Genomic DNA, 5877 nt, shown 5'->3' with positions numbered 1-5877 from the left:
CGTCTTCTTCTTCGTCTTCTTCTTCATCTTCTTCTTCTTCGTCTTCTTCTTCTTCGTCTTCTTCTTCGTCTTCGTCTTCTTCGTCTTCTTCGTCTTCTTCGTCTTCTTCGTCTTCTTCGTCTTCTTCGTCTTCTTCGTCTTCTTCGTCTTCGTCGTCTTCGTCTTCTTCGTCTTCTTCATCTTCGTCTTCTTCGTCTTCTTCTTGTCTCAGCAGTGTACATGGCAATCCACCCAGAATTTCCCCGTGCACTTTGCACAGGGGCTTGGAGCACATATCGCAGCACACCATGTGCCCCATTCAGTCAAGGGATGCTAACTCCAAGGTGAGAAACTGAGGGGTGGAGCCTGGGGGTGGTGGGGTTTGGGGAAGGGAGAGATAAAACTTCAGGACTTTTCTTCCTTTCTCACAAGACAAGAACTCCTTGTGGGCACTCCATGAAATTGCTGAGCAGTCGGGTTAGAACGGATAAAAGGAAGTCCTTCTTCACCCAAAGAGTGATTAACACATGGAATTCACTGCCACAGGAGGCGGTGGCAGCTACAAGCATGGACGGCTTCAAGAGGGAATTAGTGTCCTTCTGGCCCCACTGCTGGACCTCCTGATGGCACCTGGTATTTCTGGCCACTGTGTGACACAGAGTGTTGGACTGGATGGGCCTTTGGCCTGATCCAACATTGGCTTCTCTTATGTTCTTATAAGAAGGGAGTGGATAAACATCTGGAGCAGGGGTCCATCAGTGGCTCTTAGCCACAAGGTATAGATAGGGACTCTCGGTCTGTGGCAAGGGATGCTCTGTATTCTTGGTGCTTGGGGGTGGAGGTCAACAGTGGGAGGGCTTCTAGTGTCCTGGCCCCACTGCTGGACCTCCTGATGGCCCCTGGTATTTCTGGCCACTGTGTGACACAAGAGTGTTGGACTGGATGGGCCACTGGCCTGATACAGCATTGGCGTCTCTTACGTTCTTATCAGCTCCCCTGGAGAAAAGGGCTGCTTTGGGGGGTGGACTCTATGTCATTGTACCCTGCTGAGGCCCCTCCCCTCCCCAAACCCCGCCCTCTCCTGGCTCCTCCCCCAACGTCTCCAGGTATTTTCCAACCCAGACCTGGCAACCCTGATTCCAGCTTTCTACCATCTGGCTTTGGGAGAGGACAGAGACGGTGCGAGAAAGCAAGATCCAGCCCTCGGTTTCTCTTCCTGCAGCAGAGGCGGCGGGACCTCCTGACCCTCGCCTCCGGCATCAGCTGGCAAACCAGAGGCTGAAATGCCGCTTTCAGGGAGCACAGCAATCCCTCCCGTGTTCGTTCCTTAAGTGGCAGGCCGGGGCCGCAGTTGGCCAGCTGGCGGAGTGAGACTGCCAGCAGCTGACAGGGTGATTTATTTGCCAGATGGCTCCGGCAGCCCCCCCTTGTACAGCAGCTGCCCCCCCGCCCACCCCCACCCCAAGCTGCAGGTGCCACCTTGTCAATAATTACTGACTGCAGGATAATATCTAGGAGGAACCCACTTTGGGCAGCACCCAAGCCCCCGGGCACCTTTCCAAGGCTTGTAGGGGCACCTTGGAGCAGGCAGCAAAGTCAGCAGCAATTCTGTGTGAAGCTGGCGAATGTTCCAACGGCACACAAGAAGACTGGGTGGAAACTGCTCCTTTCCAATCCCCGGCATCTCCAGTTAAAAAGGACCAGGCAGGAGGTGATGGGAAAGACCTCCACCTGAGACCCTGGAGAGCTGTAAAGTGGGGCTGTGGCTCAGTGGCAGAGTCTCTGCTTGGCATGCAGAAGGTCCCAGGTTCAATTGTCAGCATCTCCAGTTGAAAGACCTCCGCCTGAGACCCTGGAGAGCTGAAGAAGAAGAAGAAGAAGAAGAAGAAGAAGAAGAAGAAGAAGAAGAAGAAGAGATTAGATTTATACCCCGCCCTTCACTACCCAAAGGTGTCTCAGAGCGGCTTACAAACTCCTTTCCCTTCCCCTCCCCACAACAGACACCCTGTGAGGTCGGTGGGGCTGAGAGAGCTCTTGACAGAAACTGCTCTTTTTCAAGAACACCTCTGACCAGAACTATGGCTTGCTCAAGGTCATCCAGCCAGGTGCAAGTGGAGGAGTGGGGAATCAAACCCGGTTCTCCCAGATTAGAGACCGCACACTTAACCACTGCACCAAGCTGTAGAGAGGGGCTGTGGCTCAGTGGCAGAGCATCTGCCCGGCATGCAGAAGGTCCCAGGTTCAATCCCCAGCCGTCCTGAGCCCATTCGTGGGGAGGGCGGGGTATAAATGCAATAAATAAATAAATATCTACAGTTGAAAGGACCAGGCAGGAGGTGATGCGAAAGACCTCCGCCTGAGACCCTGGAGAGCCTGTCAAGAGGGGCCATGACTCAGTGGCAGAGCATCCGCTCGGCATGCAGAAGGTCCCAGCTTCAATCCCCGGCATCTCCAGTTAAAGGACCAGGCAGCATGTGATGGGAAAGACCTCCACCTGAGACCATGGAGAGCTGTAAAGAGGGGCCGTGACTCAGTGGTAGAGCCTCTGCTGTGAGGTAGGTGGGGCTGAGAGAACTCTTTCGAGGACTGCTCTTTTCAAGAACAGCTCTGACAGAACTATGGCTTGCCCAAGGTCATCCAGCAGCTGCAAGTGGAGGAGTGGGGAATCAAACCTGGTTCTCCCAGATTAGAGTCTGCTCACTTAACCACTACACCAAACTGGTACAGATTACCAGCTCTAGGTTGGGAAACTCCCAGAGATTTATGGGTAAAGGCTGGAAAGGGCAGGGATTAGGGACAGGAGGGGCATCAGTGGGGTGTAATGCCATAGAGTCCACCCCTAAAAGCAGCCATTTTTTTTCCAGGGCAAGTGGTCGCTGTCATCTGGAGATCAGTCCTAATTCCAGGAGATCTCCAGGCCCCACCTGGAGGCTGGCAACCCTCTCTCTTCCACAGGCTCTCTCCCTCCCCTAGTGATGGGGGCTTGTGGGAAGGCGGGGGAGGGGGTTTCTTGTACAGCCGGCTGCCCATCTTTACAGACCCAGGGACCAGTCCTGCCCGGAGCAGAGCGCTGCTAAAAGCACTTGGCAAATGTTAATTCTGATTAGGGGCTGTCAGCCAATTAAGGCCTTTTTAGCGGGCTAATCATGGCCTTTGAACAAGGGTAATTAGCCAAATAAGCTTAAAACACATTTGGATGTTACACCAAGTCTTTTTGAATGGAAATGGGGGACGGGGACTTATAATTTCCGGAACAAAAGGTACCCCTGCATTTTGGCAGGAGAGGGCCGCTTTTCCGTCCCCCCTCCGAAATACCTTCTAATGTTCAGTAAAAATGCCGCCCACCAGGGTTTGCCATTAGTGATTAGAATTGACCTCTACTGACTCGTAAAATGAAGCTGCGGTTAATAAACCCACACATTAAGCCCCTTACCCAATTAAAGCTAATGAATGAATGAAGGATGATAATGCCGATAATAGCGGACCGGAGGCATTTTAGCTGGAGGCCGAGCACTTGGATTTTCTTCTTCCTCTTTTATTTTTACTTAATTTATACCTTGCCTTTCTCCCTAATGGGGACCCAAAACGTCTTGCCTCCTTCTCTTCTCCTCTGCAAGGTAGACTAGGCTGAGCGCATGTGACTGGCCCAAGGTCATCCAGTAAGCTTCCACGGCAAAAGCAGTGATTCAAACCTGGGTCTCCCAAATCCTAGACCGACACTCTATCCACTATAATACATAAGAACATAAGAGAAGCCCATGTTGGATCAGGCCAATGGCCCATCCAGTCCAACACTCCATCACACAGTGGCCAAAAATACCAGGGGCCACCAGGAGGTCCAGCAGTGGGGCCAGGACACTAGAAGCCCTCCCACTGTTGCCCCCCCCCCAAGCACCAAGAAGACAGAGCATCCCTTGCCCCACCTGCTTCTTGTGGCTTATTTCTGCCTTCTTAGAAGGGTAACAGCGTTTCGTGCGCCTTGATTTTTAGTCATGTCGGCCACATGACCACGGACACATCTTCGGACAGCGCTGGCTCTTCGGCTTTGAAACGGAGATGAGCACCGCAACCCTAGAGTCGGATTCAACTGGCTTTCGAGCAAGGGAACCTTTACCTTTTTACGAGAAGGGGCCCACAAGAAGAAGCGCCTTGAGCCGGCCTGGATGCAGTCCACTCGGAAGGACATTCCACTGTGTTCCATTGGGTTCCTCCCAGGGACGTGTGCGCAGGATCACAGCCCATATCAACTGCCTCCTGCCTCCTCCCCGCACCCACTGCCCACCCACCTAGGGCTGCCAACTGTGGGTTAGGAAATTCCTGGAGATTTCAGGGGTGGAGCTTGTGGAGGACGGGGTTTTGGGGAGGGGATGACGCCACGGAATACAGCCTCCAAAGCATCCATTTTCTCCAGGGGAACTTATCTCCATTGTCTTGAAATCAGTTGTCATTCTGGGAGATACCCAGACCCCACCTGGAGGCTGGCAACCCCACTCCCCCTCCTTTGGCAGCTGATTTTGGCTGCCGCTCATCATGACCTTTCTTTGCTTTCATTTCTTCTGGTCTGCCGTGTATGTGTGTGTGGGGGGGGGATTGTCATTCTGCCCAAGAACCCGCTGCGAGTTCCCTTTCTTCCACAGCAACAGCCATTCCAGGGGCATTTGCATTGGGGCTCAAAATTCCAGACTGTTCCCCCTGCTGGAACCTGCCAGGGCTCCAGAATGTCACCTGGTCCCCTTCCCCTGCCTTCTTCTGAAAGCAAAGCCAAATTGGCCTCTTGCGTGTGCATAAAAGCGTTCATTTTCCATTGTCCCGGGTGAAACCACACCTGAGGCATGGTTCCCTTCCCCGGGCACACGGAAATTCCTTTTGACATGGTCGAAATATGCCGCAGAGACCGGGAAAGGGACCGGAGGGCTCCGTTGTTACAAGATGCGTTAGGACTGGAGGTTGGTCAGGAAGGGAAGCGACAATGACTTCTTTATTTATGATTTGCATTCATATCCCGCCCATCCCGCAGGTGGGCTCAAGGCGGGTAGCATCATTAGAATAAATACAATCTCAGGTTAAAACATTAAACACTAAAACACGATAAAGCATTATAACAATAAAAACAATGGCTACAGCGTGGAACAGCATCAGTTGGCCATAGAGTTCTGGCCCGATAGTGCAGTGGGTTAAAGGCCAGTTGTCGGTGGTCAGTAGAGAGGTGACAGGCGGGTGACGGCAACCTCGGGGAGGCCACAGATGGCCGCCCGCCACCTCAACCAAAGGCCTGGCGGAAGAGCTCCGTCTTGCAGGCCCTGCGGAATTGAAGGAGATCCTGCAGGGCCCTGGTCTCAATAGGGAGCGTGTTCCACTAGGCTGGGTCTTAGACAGAGAAAGCCTTGGCCCTGGTCGAGGCAAGGCGAGCGTCCTTCGGGCCAGGGACCACCAGGAGGTGTTGATCTTTTGAGTGTAACGCTCTTCGAGGTGTATATGGGAAGAGGAGGTCCCAACAGCAGGCAAAGTTTGCCTGATTACAACAGTCAGGATCAGGGGTCGTTTCATAGAAAAGGAGGTGCAGGAGCTTATTAGCATAACTCATTAGCATACCTTATTTGCATAGGCCACATTCCCCTGACATCACCGGACGTGTGTCAGAAGGCAACACCCACTGCTCAGGCTCCACTGGACTCTTTTGTACTGCCAGCTATTTGGGGGGGGGGGGACGTGCAGATCTGTCTTCGCAGAGGAGGGAGAGCTTGTACCTGAATAAGACTTGGTCTTAAAGGTGCCACTGGACTCTTGGATTGCTAGCTATTGGGGGGGGGCGTGCAGATCTGTCCTGGCAGAGGAGGGAGAGCTTGTACCTGAATAAGACTTGGTCTTAAAGGTGCCACTGGACTGTTTTGGATTCCT

Source organism: Gekko japonicus, unplaced genomic scaffold (genome assembly GCF_001447785.1).
Source record: "Gekko japonicus isolate JY-2015 unplaced genomic scaffold, Gekko_japonicus_V1.1 scaffold759, whole genome shotgun sequence".
Taxonomy (NCBI): domain Eukaryota; kingdom Metazoa; phylum Chordata; class Lepidosauria; order Squamata; family Gekkonidae; genus Gekko; species Gekko japonicus.
Note: the sequence above shows the minus strand (reverse complement) of the source record.